The 20049-nt window shown below is 37.7% G+C and overlaps 1 long non-coding RNA gene across 1 annotated transcript in view; it reads left to right on the top strand.

The window, feature by feature from the left end:
* The window catches only part of LOC124237792 (uncharacterized), a 168367-nt gene extending 150143 nt beyond the window's left edge, over positions 1–18224 (top strand). Inside the window, exons 4-5 of the long non-coding RNA XR_006888131.1 lie at positions 4296–4389; positions 18207–18224. This is a non-coding gene — a long non-coding RNA (uncharacterized LOC124237792). The remainder of the gene's footprint in view (positions 1–4295; positions 4390–18206) is intronic.
* Positions 18225–20049: the final 1825 nt, after the last annotated feature.

The raw sequence follows: 20049 nt of genomic DNA, 5'->3' as shown, positions 1-20049 counted from the left end.
TTTTTTGGCATATGTGTATTAATTGTTCTGCCACCATTTGTATAATAGACTATCATTTCTCCATCAAATTGACTTTGACTTCTCTCAAATCAGCTGACCGTAGGTGTATGGGTCTATTTCTGTACTCTCTATTCTGTTCCACTGACCTATGTGTCTATTTTTTCACCAACACTTCACTGTCTTTATTATCATGGCTTTTATAGTAAGTCTTGAAATCAAATCATATGCAACCTTTAATTTCTTTTTCAAAAAAAGTTTGGTTCTTCTAGTTCCTTTGCCTTTCCATATAAATGTTATAATTAATATCTGCAAAATAATCCTGCTGGGAATTTGAGTGGGTTTGTAATGAATTTATTGATCAGTCTGGGGAGAATTGACATCCTAATGACATTGAGGTCTCCAATTCATGAACAATATAATTTATCTCTCACTTATTTCCATCTTTGATTCTTTTGTCAGTGTTTTGTAGTTTTGAGGATACTGATGCTAGACATATTTGACCTTATATTTTGTGACCTTACTAAGCACACTTATTAGTGATAAATGCTTTTTCATCAATTTCAATTTAAGTAGATTGTCATATCTGAAAATAGGGTTTCAATTCTTCCTCTCTAAACTGTACATTTTTTGTTTTTTTTGTTTGTTTGTTTTATTGCACTGCCGAGGACTTCCCATATGATGTTCAATAGGAGTGGTGAGGGTGGACATCTTTGCCTTGCTCGTGATCTTAGAAGGAAGACATTCAGATTTCTCCATTGAGTATCATGTTAGCCATAGTTTTTTGTATATGTATATACAAATGTATGTATGCATATTGGTAGATGATTGTATTAGTCCGAGTTCTCCAGGGAAACAGAGCCAATAGGAGATAGATATATATAGGAAGAGATTTATTATGAGGAATTGACTTATGTGATAACAGAAGCCAAAGTCTCCTGATCTGTTGTTTGTAAGCTGGAGACCCAGAAAAGCTGGTGGTATAATTTCAGTCTCAGCCTGAAGGCCTGAGAACCAGAGGAGCTGCTTTGCAGATCTCAGTTCCAGGGCAGGAAGAGACTGATGTCCCATCTCAAGCAGGCAGGCAGGAAGCAAAAGTGGTGAATTCCTCCTTCCTCCACCTTTTTGTCCTATTCAGGCCCTCAATGGATTGGATGGTGCCCGCCACACTGGGAGAAGGGCTATCTACTTTATTGAGTCCTCTGATTCCAACGCTACTCGCATCTGGAAACACCCTCATATACACACCCAGAAATAATGTTTAATCGGACATCCCTTGGCCCAGTCAATATAACACATGAAATTTACCATCACAATGACATTTATCAAACTGAGAAATTTCCCTTGTATCCCTCATTTACTGAGATCATGAATGCATGCTGAAATTTTTCAAAGGCTTTTCTGCATCTATTGAGATGATCATATGTTTTTTAATCTTTAGAATGTTGGTATGGTAAATTACATTGATGGATTTTCAAATGTTGGCCAAGCCTTGCATTTCAAGACAAACACCACTTGGTTATGATGTGTTATCATATGCATACATTGCTGGATTCGATTTGATATTATTTTGCCTTTGAGTTTTGTATCTATGTTTGTGAGGGATATTGGTCTGTAGTTTTCTGTAAGTGTGTTTGTTTGGTTTTGGTATCAGGTTAATTCTGGCCTCATCGAATGAACAGGGAAGAGTTTCTTTCTCTTTTATTTTCTGGAAGAGATTGTGTAGGATTTGTTTTACTTCCCTTAAATATGAAGAAATTTCTTTAGTATATCATTTGGAGTAGGTCCGCTGTCAATAAATTCTCTTAGTTTTCTTTCATCTGGTAATGTCTTTATTTCACATTCATGTCTAAAGGATATTTTCACTGGCTCTAGAATTTTGGGTTGACAGTTCTTTTCTTTTATTATCGAAAAGATTTTGCTTTACTATTTTCTGGTGAGAAAACTGCAGTCATTTGAATTGTTGCTCCCTATATGTAATTGATCATTTTTCTCTCACTGCTTTGAAGATTTTTTCTTTATCTTTGGTATTCACCAGTTTGACTATGATATGTTTGGACATGGTTTTCTTTGAGTTTATCTCGTTTAGGGTTTTCCAAGCTTCTTGAATCTGTCAATCTATGTCTGTCACTAATTTGAGGATATTTTAGCCAATATTTCTTCAAGTATTGTTTTCTGCACCATTTTTTTCTCCTCTCCTATAGGACTTTAGTGATAAGAATGTTAGAACTTTTGAAATTGTCCTACAAGTACCTAAAGCTCTGTTATATTTTTTCAATATAGTCCCTCTAGTTCTTGACTGGATAATTTCTGTTTGTCTCTCTCCAGGTTCCCAGATTTTCACCTGTTATCTCCATTCTTTTGAACTCATAAGTGAATTTAAAAAGTTTTACATATTGTATTTTTTTTTAGTTCTAAAGTTTTCATTTTTTATTTAAGTGTGTTTACTCTTGGCTAATGAAGCAATGGTCATATTATCTGCTGTAAAGTCATTCTGTGCAATTCCAACATTTGGGTTGCTTTGTGGTTGGAAACTGTTGATTATTTTTTGCCTTGATAATTCATCATAGTTTCCTGAATTTTTGTATGTTGATTACTTTGAAGTTATATACTGCACATTTTGAACATTATGTTTTGAGAGTCTGGATTCTGTTAAAATCCTATCGGCGACGTTGTTGATTTTGTTGTCTTAGCAGGAATTTAAGCTATTTAGGGTCAGATCACAGTTTTTTTTCTCACCTTTTTGGGTAGTGGCTTCAATATCAGTTTAGTTTCCAAACCTTTACTACATTGCTTTGGTTCTGTGCCACTCAGGGATTAGTCTGGAGCTAAGATGGTACTTTTTATTGTAGATCAAGTCTCAAGGCTTTGTCTGTGCTCTTTTGGATCTTTCCCATGCACTCATGGGTTAGTGATGAACTCAGGACCTTTGCTGATTCATACATAGAATTAGGGGAATTTCCTTCTTCAGCTCTCTTTTCTATTGGATCCTGCTACACTAACTATCTTGCCGGGCACATTTAGACCAGTTCACTGGCCTAAAAAATTAGGTTTCTCTTGGAGTCTTAGGTGTCTGTGCCACCACTACATTTCTGTGATTGGGGTTCACTCTCAAGTCTTTATCATGAGGGAAAAGAGGAAAAAACGTCCTGGGAAAGTCACACTCATATGAGTTCCTTCCTCTAGTTTTGAATTCCCTCCTCAATATACTTTGTATACTATTCAGCATCCTTAGGTATTTACTTTCTGTATTTGGTCCAGAGATTTTAATTGTAATAAGTTGGGGAGTTAGGCTATAGTGGTCTTATCCATTTTGGCTGGCAATAGAAATTTTTGTAAACATAATTTTTTAAAGGTTACATTGTAATATACTTTATGAATATTCTAAAATTTAGAATTATTTTTCTATTTGAGATTCAGATTTCTTTCATCTTTGGGGCACTTCTTCTAAATAACACTCCAGAGAAGATTATTGAAAACAAGCATTTCTCTACATCTCTAATTATTTCTTTTCATTTTTTTTTCTTGAGGAGGATCAGCCTTGAGCTAACATATGCTGCCAATCCTCCTCTTTTTGCTGAGGAAGACTGGCCCTGAGCTAACATCCGTGCCCTTCTTCCTCCACTTTATATGTGGGACGTCTACCACAGCATGGCTTGCCAAGCGGTGCCATGTTTGCACCCAGGACCTGAACCAGCAAACCCTGGGCCACCAAAGCAGAACGTGTGCACTTAACTGCTGCACCATTGGTCCGGCCCCTCTAATTATTTCTTAAGAATAAGTTTCTCTTAATTAATTTACTAAGTCAAAGCATATAAACAATTTTACTATTAAGGTATTTTGAGTTTATCTTGGAAGTAATTGGAAACGTAGTGACATTATCAGCTTTGTGCTTTGGACAGAAAACTCTGGTGGCCATGTGAAGAATGGGCTAAAATGGGAAGGAGATTGAGGAGGAGGGATCATTCAAGAGTCAATTACAATGTTTTGAGTTAGAAGCTCAAAGTTTATGAACTAAGGCAGTGGTTATAGACATGATGAAGAGGAGATGGCCTAAGAAGTTATTCTTGAAACAGAATCTTGGTGACAGAGAAGGCAGGGGGCCAGGACAAATCAAGAGTGACCTGGGTTTTGGATGACTCAGTCAGCCAAAGAATGGGAAGCAGGAAGGACAATAAAAAGTGCTCACGTGGAAGTGGTGTGCCACAAGAAATCCAGGTTTCAGTAAGGGTGAGGAGATAAATGAAATATTCCATGGAAAAATTTAAGGAAACTAAAATATTTCTTTGGAATACCAGGCCATGCGGCAAGGAATACGATGAATGTCAACAAGGAGAAAACAAAAGGCAACAAGGAGATCTAAACCAAATGGAAACGAGGATATGAGAGGAGGTGAGTGATTAGAGTAGGTGGTTTGGAGATAGAAAGAAAATAACAAAATTAAGCCTGAAAAAGCTACCCCAGCCAGTGGATCTGTGGCCCGAGGCATTTCCTGGTGGGTGCCACTTTGTTCCTCAGATGACTGTGAGGACCTTAACATCTCAGCAGGAAGTCCACCTCTGCTTTGTGGTGAGGTCACTGGAAGTTTACTTTGCCTCTCTGAAAAGTCTATCTTTGGTAATCAGCTAGTAACTATTTCTGGTTCCCAAACTCCCTCCCACCCTTCAAATTCTGTAACCTCCATCCACATGCCTAAACGTCTGTTACCCACAAACTCTTTGGTGGTGGTCAGAGAACGTGAACAGCACATCTGGCAGGTTGTGTGACTTTAGTAAATTGCTCAACCTCCCCCAGGTGAAGTTTCCTCAGCTGTAAAATGAAGAGGCTGGGCTAGATGATCTCAGAGGTTCTTTGTGGCTCATTCTTTAATTATATCCTTAGCATAATCATTTTTGTAAATCTGTTTTATATACATTTGGAGAATATAAATAACATAAGCTGCTTGATGAATTAGTCATCCAGTCCTTGATTATGAAACCATCCTATGTGCATTATTACCAGATTAAGCAAAAGCTTGCAGGATGAACTATGAATATTAGACAGATACTGCTCACAGGTAAATTGTGGGCTAGGTAAGAGTTGTTGATGGTGAGGAGGAAGCTGTGCTAAATCCTTCTGACCTAAGTTATATTCACCAAACTGATGATTTTGGCATTGGCAGCTAATGGTACCTGTTTTGCAACTGACTAGTGAAACTCTGTAGTGGAGGCAGGGTGCATGAATTCTGAACATTTAATGCCTAATATGGGGGCAAATTGAACACAGACAGCATTTAGGGAGTGATTGTGTAATGAATGAGTAGGAAAATAAAAATCAACACACTATAGTGGAAGTAACTCAATTACTTGGGTTTTAGTGAAGACACTCTCGTGGTCCTCATGAAGTTTCTCTTATATCTATACCAGGTCTGGCATTTAGGTGTGGCTCTACTGGATTTAGAATATTGAGATGCTTTTAGGGCTCCTGAGTGTCCCCCCAATATCCTGGCTGCCTGGGCCCCTTTCTTTGGATTTTCTGAACCTCCTTACCACTCAGCAACTAAAGGTATAATGCTGTCAGCAATGGCTAACACTGATTTCCATGTGTCTGGGCTATGTAGGTGATTACAAGTTTCAGTTTTAACTCCTGCCCATACTTAGAAGTATTTTGTTTTAAATTTTTTTAATGAGTTACCAACATTTAAAACATCAGGATGTTTCAGATAAAATTTGGATTTCCTATTTTTCTTGACAGATCAGAAGATTTGGTAAGACTGGGACTATATTGCAACATGGTAACAATTATCTGGAGCTGCATAGTTGCTGCCATTTCCAGATCAATAGAACATACCCCACCTCCAGAAAAAACAGACACACTTGTGCTTTATTTGTTTATGTTACCTGCCTTGCTCCTAAGGGAAGGTGACCGCATTTCTGTTTGCCTGTGACAGTCCTAGTTTTCTCCTGTTGACGTATAATTCATTAATATTATCCCCTTTGCTGTCAAAAATGTCTTGACATGGATGAACAATTGCATGATCATGCTATCCAAAGGACTCTGAATCTGTGTTCTATGATATAAGGAAAGGACACAATTAACTATCAGGAATTTGTATGCTTAAATGATATTATTTTTTATTTTGGATATAATCACTTACATACAAATTTTATTAAGCACCTCCTACTTGTAAGGCATTATACTAGAAGCTGGGGATAGAGTGAGATCAAGAAGAGACGTAGTTTCTTCTCTTAAAAATTACCAACTCTGTTGAAAAAGATAGACAATTATTTTGTTGTCATCTGTGCCATCCAGTTGATTCCAACTCCTAGCACCCCTCTGGACAGCAGAGTGGAACCCTGCCTGGTGTTTTTATACCATCCTCTCATCTTCCAGTCCTCTATCAGACAATGCTTTGCTGTCATGCATAAGGTTTTCATGGCAAGTTTTTTCAGAAGTGGGTGGCCAAGTGCTTCTTCCTAGTCTGGAATCTCTGCTGATAACTGTCCGCCATGGGTAACCCTGTTGATATTTGAAATACTGGTGGCAAAGCTTTCAGTATCATAGCAACAAACGGCCACCACAGTATGACAACCAACAGACGGGTGGTGTAGTTTCCTGAAGGGGAAACAAACCCAGGCTACAGCAGTGAAAGTGCCGAATCCTAACCACTGGACCACCAATAGACAATTATACAAGAATTAAAAGTCTGATGAGTAATAACAGAAGAAATACAAGGTTTTATGGGAACATATAGAATAAAACCTAAATTTGACTAGACAAACAGGGGAGGCTTCCAGAAAGAGACAGAGATCTGAAAGATGTTAAAAATTTTCTAAGGTTGGAGGGGAATAGAATGAGAGAAGAGTGTTCCAGAGAACTGCATGAAGGAGGGAACTGCATATATGAAGTTCTGACCGTGAGAGCAACGCAGGTTCGAAGAAGGGAAAAAAAAAATCTGTCTGTCACTCTTCAATGCTAGAATAGGCTGGTCTAGGAGGAAGTAATGAGGAACAAGACTAGAGGTACAGATGGGGACTTGCAGTCCATGTTAAAGGATTCTTCATTATCATAAGGGCAATGGGCAAAGGTTTTGGCAGAGGTGTGATAGCACCATATTTATATTTAGAAAGATCTTCCTGAGTCACGTGTGTAGAATGGATGGGAGGGTTAAGAGGCCATTCCAGTAATTCATGGAGATAATGGTGATATGGCCTGGAGTAGAGACAGTTAGTGTAGGGAAATGGGTAGATCCAAGAAGTATGTAGAGGATAAACTGGCAACATATAGTGATTAACTGAATAATGGAGGTGAAGTGTGGGGAGAAATAAAGGATGACTCCTAGATTTCTGGCTTGAAAAATAAAGTGAATGAAGCTGCCTTTCACTGGGATAGAGAAGACTTGAGAAAAGAAGTAGATTTCAAGTGGAAATGATGAGTCAGTTTTGGATAAATGGAGTGTGGAGTGCTACAAGACACCTAGGTGAAGAAGTCTAATAAATAGTTGTATTAACATGAGATTGAATTGTAGTTCAAGAGGACAGGCTGGGAGTATACATTCAGGAGTCATCTATGAATGAAAACAACCTTGATATACCTTATAGATGTAAATAATCATGATACACTGTGATAAGGGTTATAACAGAAGAACGCACCAAGTACTAGCAGAACATTATTTGGCTAGACATATATTATTTACTATGTATAAAACACAAAGAAAATAGTTTCAAGAAAAATTGGCTACGAAGAATTAGATGGACAAGCAGTGGAAGTGGTTGTGGGGTTGAGACGACGTTGTTTATTTTTTTTGACAAAGGACACATTGATCACGTTTAAATGTTGATGGAAAGAAACCAGAAGAAAGTGAGAGGCTGAAGATCCTGGTGAGAAAGCAGAAAAAAGAACAGGATAGAAGGAGGCCGAGAGCAGTTGAGAAAATAAGATTAGCAACTCCAGATATTGAGTTAAAATTCTTTTTTTGATCTAGAGGGAGTATCACCTGTTGATTATGAGCTACGTGATTTGCTTTTCAAGTACAGTCGTGTGCCACCTAACAATGGGGATACGTTTTGAGAAACGCATTGTTAGGGGATTTCATCACCTCAAAATGTGTCTGTTCTAACTTGAAGATTATTTTAGGCTGATTATTTTTAAGAAACAGAAGACTCAGAAAGTCTTTTTTGTTACCTCCCCCTTAACTGCCTGAAAGAATTCAGGTAAAAAAATCTGTCTCAGGAAGCAAGCTATCATCTTAGCCTAACATGAACTAGGTAGTAGACAGGGAAGAACCTAGAAGAGACTGTTGGGCTCCCCTCTGTGTTGTTCTGTTTCTGTGTAGCTGAACACTTGTTTTCCAAATGTTTGCTCCTTTTCACCTACCTGTGAATTGCCTTCCTTCACTTTCAAGTCCCTGACTCTCCCCACCCCCAACATCCTCTTTTGTCTTTAGCTGAGAATGGTATTTAAGGTGAGGGCTTCAGCCACTGTGGTGAGTTACTCACTGTGGTGAGTTTTCTTGGGTTTCTCCCATGCATACATGTTATTAGACTTTTGTTAGTTTTTCTCCTGTTAATCTGTCTCAGGTCAGTTTAATTCTTAGACCAGCAAAGAACTAAGAAGGGTAGAGGAGAATTTCTTCTTCCTCTGCAGTACTTACACAAACCTAGATGGCATGGCCTACTACACCCCTAGGCTATGTGGTACTAATCTTAGGGGACCACTGTCGTATATGCAGTCCATCCTTGACCAAAACGTTACTCTGTGCATGACTGCAATATGACACCAAATACCAACAATCTCTAGTGCATTTAAAATCCACTTACAAACAACCCATTCTCCCGTCAAAAAGACATTTCTTCATCTGAGCTTGTCTTCTGGGTCACCAAATTGACGACATCTTCAATGCTTTATAAAGCTAAATGTGTTCGCTTGAAATATTGCTGGATCCATTAACAGCTACTTTTCCCCTTTCCCACTCTTTGCCTCCTGGATTCTTGAAAGGTAGCTCTGCAATTTTGTCAGGACAATCTCTCTAATGCTCACATCACCTACTCTTACCAATACCTTCTGAATTCTTATTAAGTTAATTGACATCATCGCATAGGACAAATACACAAACCGTAAAGCTATGGAAATCAAAGCACCTTTCTTTGTTCTTAGAAGCCAAGAGGTAGAATTTAAACCATTAACTGACCCCTGTTCTTACTTGGGCATTGAAGGGTGGCTTCATTTTTCTGGAGACTAACAGACTCAACAAGCCACAAACAACTTAGACAGGACATCAAATGAAAGGGAATTAAAGGAAGTAACATCACTCTTAGCCCTTTCTTTCAAGGAACTCAAAGGACATCACATGCGTGAACTCATTAGTATCTCAGAATTTTCTTATACTGTGGAAAGCATTTTATAATTAGAGCAAAGAGATATTGGAATAGTCCTAGGAAAGTTTATTAGTAAAAACCAAGACTGGAACAAGAATTCTTAACTTCTTGGATGGTCTAACACTGGTTACATTGATTGAGAAAGTTCTCATGCTAGAACATAAAGATCATTGCAAAAACTAATAGAAATATCTGGTGTTTTGAATAAAATATCCCTGAGTCATTGGAGAGTGATCACATTTTTGTAGTTTGTTCAGAATTGCCTGATACCAGCATACTAATAGTTTCTGTTTTCTGGAATAATCTGTTCTAATCAGACCCCTCTTTTTCTATCTAGAAGGGAATGGAGGCAGGTTTTAGAATCATACAGATGTGGATTCTGTAGCCAGCTTGGCCACTATGGGATTCTGGATATTTTACTGAAGTCCAGTTCTTTCATCTGTAAAGTGTGGAAAGATACTCTCTCATATGGTTGCCATTAACATTAAGTAAGATTAAATAAACCCTGACACATGGTGGAAACTCCATTTGATCCATTCTCCTCCTTCCAAATGGAAATTAAACTTCTAGGCTCGTGCTCATTCTCCCCTTCCTGAATCTTTCCCTCCCATTGCGCCCTAGATCATCACTGTCTTTTATATATTCTCAACTCCATAGTCCCTACTCCATTTATGATTCTTTTATTTTTCAGATTTCATATAACATCTGTAAAAGGAAAAGTAGGAAATATTACTTTGGGGAAACCAGAGCTCAATTTACAGAAGCTAATCACTTTCATCTTTCTAAGAGCATTTTCAGGAGTAGGAGGTCAAGTTTCTATTAAGGTACACCACATCAATAACTAAAAAGAAAATTTTGCTTCAGAATTTTAAATTTTTAACAAAGAAAGTTATACAATATTTTATTTGTTGTGTTGATTTGGCACTGATTCTAAAGTCTGGCAATTAAATACATACTCAATAATTCAGAGATGGATTTGTAAATTGCCCATACTTGCTCTAGCTTTTTTTTCCTATTGGATAGTGGAAAATTGACACAAGGAAATCTCTTTTTGAGTGACTTCCAAATTTATAGAATGATTGCTTTTGAAAATGAGGTTTTTTTTTTTGACTTATATTGAAAGGTGTTAATTTTACTTTTGCAATATGATTTCTAAAGAAAGAAAATCGAGTTCCCAGGAGAGGGAAAGAGGGTACTCTTTCATTGAAGGTACTTCATTTCATTGAAGAATTACATTGGGGTATTTTCTGTAAGATTCACTAGTACAGGAAAAAATGGGTACTCTTTCTACTTGGTAAAAAGTCTCGTTCGTTTCAGCCTTTTGAGGGATGGGGATGGGATGGAAGGCAGAGCTAGCCTAGCAGTGATTGCTCATTTAACTTCTATCAGGCAAAAGGACTCGTCATTGATCCTGACCCACATCATCTCTGTCACCTAAGTAAGTAGATTGTTTTCAAAACCCACAGGTCATAAGATTGTACACCAAGAGGAGTATGTATTAAGCTATTATTTTAAGGTTTTGTTATCATTTTTTTCCTGTACTAGTGAATCTTACAGAAAATACCCCAATGTAATTCTTCAATGATTTGGTAGTATTGCTCATTTATGTGCCTAATAGAGTGTGAGTTTATTGAAGTAAAAAACTGGGCATTTTCTTGGTCTCTGTAAGTTTGGACCTGTGACAGTTCTTCAGTAAATATTTGGTGACTGAATGGATAGATGAATGAAAAAGTGAATGGAAACGTTAACGATATTGATACTGAATATTTACTCACCAGCTTTAAGAATTCCTGGTCTGCAGGTACCTATTCTTCCTAGGCATTTTGGCCCATTGATCTCTTGTTAAACATTCTGAGGAAGAGAAAGAGGAAGAGAAGAGGAAGACAAGTTATAGCTAATAATAGAATCAGCAAAATTCCTGAATATTTTTACATTTCCAGAAGTTACCACTCTTACTGATGGTTTTTTCCAAAAAAGGGTATTTAAAACTAGCTGTCCTCATTACAGCTGTTATTACAGGATAGGAAAAGAGGCATATTTCTACCTGTAACACCTGTATATCCACTCAGTGTATTTGTTGGACTTATTCCTACACTAATGCTTTTGAATAATTTGCAATCATTGCTTTATCTTCAAAGCATATGCAGGCATTTAATTATAGCATACAGTGATTTGGGGGTTTTATTTTGGTAAATAACTTGTTAATCAGGGGATGAAAACGTGAAAACTTAAGTCTCAAAAGGTCTTATAGTGTGGAAAAATGACAAATTTATAAGAAGTGTTTACAACAATTACACAAACACTTGACTTAGTAATTAGTTTCAGACAATCATCTGCTTTACGGAAATGTACATTTGTTTAATTTCTCACCGTGTTAACAAGACTATGTATTCAGTGAATGAAAGAATATGAGCTATAAATTGTCTTAGGAATAGTTACTGCTGCCTTTTGTCAGGCAGATTGTTCTAAAGCTTATCCAAGTGCTTCTTTAAAAGGAACATCTCTTCTTGAAAATTGCATTAAAATAATATGGAATTTGAAAGAGAACCGTGCATACTCTAATTTTTCGATGTTTATGTAATATCTACCTATGTTTATATGGACATATATAATTCATATACATGTGTATGAAGATATTTGTGGGTATATGTGAGCTTTCCATTTCAGTGAGCTACTTTTTTGAAGAAGTAACTCATATCTTTGGTTGAGTGATGTCTCTATTTTAAAGAATACAGGTTGTGTTTTTGTAATGGGATTCTTGTCCCAGAAATTGATAGAATGTATTTAAAGCTATTGTAGCACTTACATAGTTCTGGAGGATTTGGAGCACATCTAAACATATTTTTCTGTATTTGTGATTGTAGAAGTTTCTTTTGATATTTGTACTGTTCTATTAAGGCATACTATGGTGATTCTTTTTAAATATTCATAAGAGAATTACTTATTTTAACTTTAAAGAAATAATGCTTAGCATAGCAATTTGAAAGTTTTTCTGGGCAGATGAGGAGAAGAAAAAGCAAAATCTTTAGTGTGAATGCAATTCCTTGTTGAAAATGATTTAATGTAAAAACTGTACCTTACTTGTGTAGCCTTGTTGGGGAAATACTCTTTGGGAAATAACTCCTGGCTGTGTCTTCAAATATTAGACCAGATCTCTGTTCTTCTCTTTCCTTGCTTCTTAGCATCCCTAGACATACAACCTCCTTCTCCTTTCTTATTCAAACTCTTGCCATGTAGCCTATTTCTTCAGGATTGTCTCTACTCATGATTGCTGGTGAATGTTGGCCTCCTACCCTAACTTGTTCAATTCTATAGAAAACAAACATTCTGACCCCTTCCCTTTTAAGACTGGCCACAAATCTTCCCTCAAAGAAAAGCTTGGGCAAAGCAGAACCCTGGAGAGGGGCCCTTGGGGCATTTTCTCTGGAGCTCTTTACGGTTTAGGTAGTAATTAAATACCCTTTATCTTACTTGATTATCACAATAGGGAGGTGATTATTTTCCTCCATTTTATAGGTGAGGAAAAGAGAGCAAATGTAGGCAATTGATTTTCCCATGAATCTCTCAAGTATTAGAACTTAAACCCAGTTCTCTGCCTCTTCCGTCTGAAACTCATTGATATATATGTATATTTGCTTTATGTGCTTTTTTGTGTAATTTGGAATTTATTTCTTTGAAGTGTAATCTGTGGTTCCAAGCAGGAAATAATATTTTTCAGGCATCAGGAGAATGCCAGAAGCATGGCCACTTCTGGAAGCTTGTGACTGGTCATGTGGTATCCTATCTGCATAAGCATCCCTGAAACTCTGAGTGAGCAATATGTTAGTTTTAGGGGAAACTTTGGATTTGGTGCCAGTTGGGAAAGAGAGAGAGCACATAGAAATATAGCTGAGGTCAGTGGACAGAAACTATCCTACAGCACATAGAAAATGTACATGTAGGGAGCACTAGCTAGCAATAGTTTCTGCCATTTCGTTCCTTGGTGAGTCTGCTCTGGGCTCCTAAAACAGAAAATTGGAAACAGTAATGTGGGGCCTGAAGAGATGTACTTAGTCAAAGTACAGTACCAGCCCGGACCACAGAACGAGGCCTGTTCTGCCTGAAACACATCTGGCTTTAACATTCTTTTGCATGTGTGCTTCCTGGCAGCATCTGAGCAGCAACCATGGGGACAGAGGCATTGTCAGAGGAGCTCCTCTGGGAGCAGGGAAGAGGGCTAGGGCTAGGGGGCTGGGTTGGGATAGGGCAAGGCCAGAGTCTCCATGACAGCCCCCTCTCCAGGATCAAGACTATTCTGCTGTCACTGCGCACAAACTGATCTCAGAGAGTCTCAGTTAATGCATTTTAATCTGAAACATTTACATCAAATATTTACTATTCATGGCAATCATTATGCAACACAACAACCAACAATTTCATATATCCTAACAAGTGGACCATAAAATTTGCATATCGTGTTCACACATTGTAATGGTACTGCATATGATAAATTTATTAAATAAATAATTATTACTTATACTGTGGTTTTCAGTGCTTCTTAAAGCAATGTCTGGATCCACATAGTAATTCCTAAGTGCTTCTTTATTCATAGAAAGTTACTTTTTCTTCTGAAATATTAGCAAATATAAAAATAAAAAGAGGTACACATAATTAATAAAGATAAAATTTAAATAAAAATTAATTTAAAGAAGTTCAAAAAAGTGCCCCCATTTCATGGCTCAGTGGTCATCTAATTGGTGCATTAAGCATGTCTTTCATTTTCTGCATTCTGATGCTTTGATATCTGGGACCTTGGAGGGATTGCCCCCGCCCCCGCCCCCCCACCCCGGAATTCCCATTGGCCTGTAACACCCAATAGCGAGAGATAGTAAACAACACTCCTGGAAGTGCACTTTTCAAAAACCAATTAACCAATCCAGAGTCCACACCCCAACCACCTCCTCTGTGGACTTCTCACACTCTAGGCCACTAGCCACCTGCCCCAATCACCCAAGACAGCTAGAGGCAGCCTACTGAAATTGTTCAAACTAGCAATTCTAAGCCAGTTTACCCCGCCTCACCTCTTCTTTCCCATGGAAACCACAGTAAAGGCTCTTGCCCACAGTTCTTCCCTCTCCCACTGCCTTCTGACTGACCCTGATGCTTCTCCAGGTGGCCCCCATGGCATAGTCTGCCCCCTTTTCTTGGGAACTGTGAGTTATAAAGTGTCTTTTCAATGACAATCATCTCCTGGTCTGTTGGCTTAACTGTAACTCAAATTTGCCATAATAAAGTACCACAAATTATTGTCTCATAGTACTGAAGGCTAGAAGTTCCAAGGTCAAAGTGTCAGCAGGGTTGGTTACTTCTGAAGGTTGTCAGAGAAAGTCTGTTTCACGTCTCTCGCCTCGCTTCTGGTGGTTTGCTGGCAATCTTTGGTGATCCTTGGCTTGTAGAAGCATTTCTGCACTTCGTCTTCAATCTTTGCCTTCATCTTCACATGCATTCTCCCTGTGTTCATGCCTCTGTGTCCAAACTTCCCCTTTTACTAAGGAATCTGGTCACATTGGATGAAGGCTCTCCCTAATGATCTCGTCTTAGCTAATTATATCTGAGACAATCCTATTTCCAAATAAGATCACATTCTGAGACACTGGGGGGTTAGGACTTCAACATAGGAATCTTAGGGAGACACAATTCAACACGTAACACCTCTGTTTAGGGCAAATTAGTTCATAGTGGTCCTGGGAGTGACTAGAATCTGGAAATTAGGCAAGAGAAGAGTGTAAGACCCCATAGCAGGGAACCAAATGAAAGTTAATGCTTATAGAAGATGTGCATTCTTACCTCCCTGACTTGGTGTATGTCGTCTTCTTGCCTAGAAAATCTTCCCTGTTTTTTCCTCCGTCCAAGTCCTATCCTTTAAAGCTGAGATCAATTTCCACCTTGTCCCTGAAGCCTTCTTTGAGAACATCAGCCCTTTGGTTATTACCACCTCTAAATTCTTACAACTCTGTCATTACGAGAACTGATTTTTCACTTTATGCATGCAATCCTATGTGGTTGAACCATATGAAATCAATGATATTCAACCATTTTTGACCAACAAAAACTGCAATTTTATGCTTCAACCTAATATTTGTATTATTGTAGTTAAGAGACTGAGACTCTAAACTTACAGTCTATGCCAAATAATAGATCTGGGACCCAGACCTTGGGCAAGGCATCTAACAGTCTATGCCTCAGTTTTATTATTTGTAAAATGGGGATGATGATATTACCAATCTCATAGGGCTGCTGGAAAGATTAATGAGCATATATATATAGTTATATATATAATAAATATATATAATAAATATATATGGATTTATGACAGTGCTATAACTGTGCTATGACACTACATAATTGTAAGCTATTATTTTGGTGTATTGTTATCATTATCATAATAATATTATTATTGTCATTAAATTTATTTAAGATTTATGTTTCATCTAGCACAGGGTTTTTAGTATTGTAGACATTTATAAATATTTGTAGAAAGACTGACTGAATGAGTGACTATATAATGTCTCAACTACATATACTCTAACACAAAGCAATATATGCTTTGTGATAATTATTAGTTAATGATTAATAATTCATTCATTAAATAATGGTTAATAATTGGAAAGATAAACTCAAAATGCATCTCTGCATAAATTATAACCCCTACAATTTAATTCTGATTTGTTTTTCTTCATGTTAAAACTTTTCAAACAACGTTTGAACTCACCATAAATAGAGTTATGCTCTGGATTGCAATCTAAATTAGCTAGTCTGTCATGTGCAGGCTCTTGGTTCTCCCTGCTTCTAGATTTCTCCCTGTTAGTTTGCGGTCATCATCAAATGAAAGAACAAAGAGAGTCATAAGCCGGTCACTGCCCTGTAAACTTGCTCACCTGGAGTGTTTGTTAGGTTCTTGGAAGTTTATTGGAGTCTTGTCAAGTGACTGTCAGCCCAAAACTAACTCAAGATTGGTCCTCTGACTCCTTACACTAGTATAATTCTATCCAAGAAATTATGGACCTGATTTGAGGAAATTTGAACTTAAATTATAACATTTTAAGAATATTTCTGTGCACTTTAGAGCTGATAGGAATCAGGCTTTGGCATCCGAAGGCCACATGCCCCTTATTTGATATTACTTCTGCAACAAAAGCCTGTTCAAGATTTGCGCTTTTGGAAATGGATTGCAACAGTGAGAGCAGTCCACTTGTCCTGTTTCTGGACAGAGTTAAGTATCTTAAGTTCGGAAAACAGGATGGAATCCATAAGACAGCTCTTAGAGATCCTCTGGTCCAGTGTTTATAGTTTACACATGAGAACACTGAGGATAACGATCTGCAAAGGTGACACAATAAATGTGAGAGTTGAATGAGAATTTAGGACTCCAGTGTTACTCTGTCCCATTTTTGGGGTATATCTGTTTCTCAAAGGGTTAAAATAAAAGATTAAGACTTGCAATGCCGAAAGCTCCCACAAAAAGCATACCTCTGAACTGTAATTACTGGAAGATCTTTGGATTATTAAGACGAATGAAGCAAGATGAAGGACAGCACTGGGCTGATGTATAATCTAGAAAACATGCAAGGGAAGACATTTAAAGGGACATTGGGAAATGTTGTAAAATCAAACACCATAAAAGCACTTACTCATATTTTAATGAGATTAATATAAATTTTGTGATAGGTAGAATATAATCAAATTAAAGAGAAAAATATAACTTTATTTTGTGCTCTCTTTTTAAAATAAAGCTTGAATCTAGTAAAAGTAAAACACAAACATTTTTTGTTATTAAAGCACTTCATTAGAAGAGTTCAAACTGCCAAAGAGAAACTTAATTATAGAAAATAAAGAAGTTAATAACAAAATACCATGACACTCAAAAATGTGTTTCTAAATCATAAACATTGAAAATATTCATTTAAAGGAATTTTTATTGGCAGCCAAGAACTATAGAACTATTTCTCACTCTTTCTGGAAGATTTTTAATTAGATGTAAACAGAAATTACTTCACCCTTTGTCTCTTTTAAATAGCTCTCAGACTTTCACATCTGAGAGGATGGAGGATGCAGTACTGTCCTGATATCAGATGGCAGAATGGTAGGGTTTAGGCTAAGGGTTGGGTGAGGTGAGTGACAGGAGAGCCAGAATAGAGGGCCATCATCATATGTTTGGAAAAGAAGGTCTGACTTTATGTTAGCTGGTAGAATCTAGAGATTTGCAAGAGAGTTTGGAATAAAATGTGGACAGAATGGACTGCGTTTCTGTGTATGTTTAGGGGCAAGGTTTTCTTTAAGCATTCTGAAAGCCTGTAGATGTGTCTCATAAGCCATACCTGCCCTGGACAGTATTATGGGTAAATATAAAAGTTCATATTCACTGTATAAAATTAGAAAATTTGGAAAAACTTAAAAGGAGAAAATCCAAAATCACTCATAATCAAATCACTCAAAAGTTATCTCTATTTACATTTTAGCATGTTTTATTTGCACATACAAATTAACATAATTGGAAACAAAATTCATACACAGTTTTTGGTTCATTCTTTGTGAGATTGAGTAAATATTTCTCACCAGTGTATTTTAAAAGCGTGCCTCATTTTGGCATATGGATGTATCTACAATTATTTAACTACTTAGTTTGCATTCAATTTTTTGCTATTGTGATTAGAACTGCAGTAACTCTTTGACTGCATTTTGGTGTTTTCCTTAAGGTAGATTGCTAGGACTGGAAATATTGGGTGGAAAGATGTGAATTTTTTTTTTGGTGAGGAAGATGGGCCCTGAGCTAACATCTGTTGCTAACCTTCCTTTTTCTTTTTTTCTCCCCAGAGCCCCAGTACATAGTTGTATATGCTGTTGTACGTCCTTCTAGTTCTTCTATGTGGGACTCTGCCTCAGCGTGGCTTGATGAGTCATATGTAGGTCCACACCCAGGATCTGAACTGGCGAACCCTGGGCCATGGGCAGCACGAAGCAGAGAGTGAAGTTCACCACTATGCCACTGGGTCGGCCCCAAGGATGTGAATATTTTTAAGGATCTTAATAGATATTGCCCAACTTCCTTTCCTGACCCATGATACCAATTAATTCTCTACAACAGTGAGTGAAAGTTCAGCCAATTTAGGTAATTATAAAAAAAGGAAGCAATCTAAATGGATTTGAGCCAAGCATGGGCAGAGTTGTGCAGGAGCCTCAAGAAAGACAGAGCTTGAAGCAGAAGCATAGCAGTGGGCATCCACATTGTCCTCATGCAGAGCCGTGCTTGTGTTTCCACATCCTGGCTGCACAGGACAAGGACTTTTTGAACTTTCTATTTTGAAATAATTATGGGTTCACAGGAAGTTGCAAAGGAATATAGAGAAGACCCACGTGCATGTCCCACAGTTTTCTCCACTGGTTTCATCTTGCACAATTATAGCACAATATCCAAACCAGGAAATTAAGATGGATACAGTCCGTGTGTATAGCTCTATATCATTCATCACGTCTTAATTCCTGTGACCACCACTACAGTCAAGCTATAGAGCCATTCCATCACCACAAAGATCTCCTTTGTGCCACTGCTTTATAGTTGCTCTCATCAGCACCCTCCAACCGTCCCTGATCCCTGACAGCACCAATCTGTTTCCCATCTCCATAATTTCTTTATTTCAAAAACATTAAATAGAATCATACAGTATGTGACTTTCTGAGATTGGCTTTAACTTGGTATAATAACGCCCTTGAGATCTGTCCGTTGTTGTATGTATCAGTAATTCATTCCTTTCGATTGCTGAGTAGTATTCCTTGATGTAGATACACCAGAGTTTAACTATTCACTTAGTGAAGGACATTTTGGTTGTTTCCATTACACATAAAATTGCTACGAACTATCGCTTATAGGTTTTTGTGTGAACATGTGTTCATTTCTCTGGGATAAATGCCCAGGAGCACAATTACCATATTGTATGTTGTCTATGTTTATTTTTTAAAGAATCTGCCAAGCTGCTTTCCAGAGTAGTTGTACCATTTACAACCCCATCAGCAAAATATGAGAGATCCAGTTTCTCTGAAGTTTGGCCAGCATTTTGTGTTGTTACAATTTCGAAATTTTACCTATTCTCAAGTGTAGAAACATCTGGGAAGTTTTAAAAAAAGTATGCTTGGGCCCTACCCTAGCCTGACATTTGGAGAATCTCTGGAGAAGCTGGACATCTCAATTTTTGAAATCTCTTTGAGGGACTCTAATATGTAGCCAGGATGGAGAATTGCTGAACTGGAGCAGTGCTTCTCAAAGTGCAGTCTCTGACCAGCAGCAGCAGCATCACCTGGGAACTTATTAGTAATGCAAATTCTCCATCCCCACCCTAGACCTACTGAATCAGAAACTCTGCAGATAGGGGTCCAGCAGTCTGTTTTAACAAGCCCTCATGGTGATTCTGATGTGTGCTCGGTATGAGAACCACTGACCTATAAGGTAAAAACAAGAATGAGCTGTTTTGGGCAGAAGACATCCTCAAATTTGAAAGGAGAAGATGCAATCAAGGGGTGAACATGGACTTGTTGATGGTAGACAATAGCTGTCTGGGACGGGGAGATTCGGGGCTACAGAAAACAAGGAGAACTATCCCAGTTCTTTAAAAAACCCAAGGGTCAAGGGTCTGAGTTTGGGCAGTGGCTCTGGGAACAAATG

This window comes from Equus quagga, chromosome 4 (assembly GCF_021613505.1).
Source record: "Equus quagga isolate Etosha38 chromosome 4, UCLA_HA_Equagga_1.0, whole genome shotgun sequence".
NCBI classification, from domain to species: Eukaryota; Metazoa; Chordata; class Mammalia; order Perissodactyla; family Equidae; genus Equus; species Equus quagga.
Note: the sequence above shows the minus strand (reverse complement) of the source record. Positions and strands in the feature narration are given on the sequence as shown.